The sequence below is a fragment of the Octopus bimaculoides genome, chromosome 4 (assembly GCF_001194135.2).
Source record: "Octopus bimaculoides isolate UCB-OBI-ISO-001 chromosome 4, ASM119413v2, whole genome shotgun sequence".
Classification (NCBI taxonomy): Eukaryota; Metazoa; Mollusca; class Cephalopoda; order Octopoda; family Octopodidae; genus Octopus; species Octopus bimaculoides.
In genome coordinates, this window is record NC_068984.1 from 57,708,074 (window position 1) to 57,709,188 (window position 1,115).

The 1,115-nt window shown below is 38.4% G+C and overlaps 1 protein-coding gene across 3 annotated transcripts in view; it reads left to right on the top strand.

The window, feature by feature from the left end:
• LOC106874704 (calcitonin gene-related peptide type 1 receptor) overlaps positions 1–1,115 on the top strand; it is an 85,866-nt gene that overhangs the window by 73,462 nt on the left and 11,289 nt on the right. The window lies entirely within an intron of this gene.

The following is a 1,115-nucleotide window of genomic DNA, read 5'->3' on the forward strand; positions in this document are numbered from 1 at the left end:
TCAGATACACTCGTTTATTCATACGAACGTAACTGAGATGAAATATGTCATAAATAACAGTGACAAACGAAATATACACCGCCGATAGTTGTTGACAAACAATAGCAGTAATTTTATTCAGCTGAATACACGTCATTGATTGGTTGAAATTACCGAAATACGACAACCTTAACACGAAATAACTTCGTAAATAGAAACTTTTCTCAACAACGCTAAGAATAAAAGATGTTTTATATGACACATTCTACCAGTGTCCGAAGTTTGAAAGTGTTTAGTTACAAAAAATTAATTTCTCGATCTGCTCTAGGTATAAGGCCTGAAATTTTGCGGAGAGGGGGTTCGTCTATTACATTGACCAGTACTCAACTGGTATTTATTTCATCGCCCCCGAAAGGCTACCGGCAAAGTCGACCACGGCGGAATATGAACTCAGAACGTGAAACCAGAAGAAATGCTGCTAAACCTTTTGTCCAACCTGCTAACGATAGTGCCTGCTCGCCACTTGAATCAACCTAATTGACTATATCATTTCCTATGTGTGCGTACGTGTGCGTGTGTATGGATACTGTTATTTTAACAAACAAAAGAAATTGTATTCAGTACTCGAAGCAGAATTTATATCTATAGCAAACATTTAATTATTTATTCTATTACTAGTTTCGCAATGACTTAGTGATTAGAGTATCCGGATAACAATCGTGAGGTCGTGAGTTCGATTCCCGGCGACACGTTGTGTCCTTGAGCGAAACACTTTATTTCAAGTTGCTCCAGTCCACTCAGCTGGTAAAATGTGTTGTACCTGAATTTCAAAGAACCAGCTTTGTCACATTCAGTTTCACGCTGAATGTCCCTGAGAATTGCGTTAAGGGTACACATATCTGTGAATTGTTCAGCCACTTGCACGTTAATTTCATGAGCAGACTGTTCCGTTGGCCGGATTTGAAGCCCTTGTTGTTGTAACCGACGGAGTGTCTGAATCTATCAGCTAGTTTCGTGCAAAATGCGATCAGTCAGGTTACATTGGGGTGAATAGCTGCCTGTTGTTACAACTGTATAGGAAAAGCACTGATTTAACATACGATTACTGTAATAGAACTATATATATATATATATAT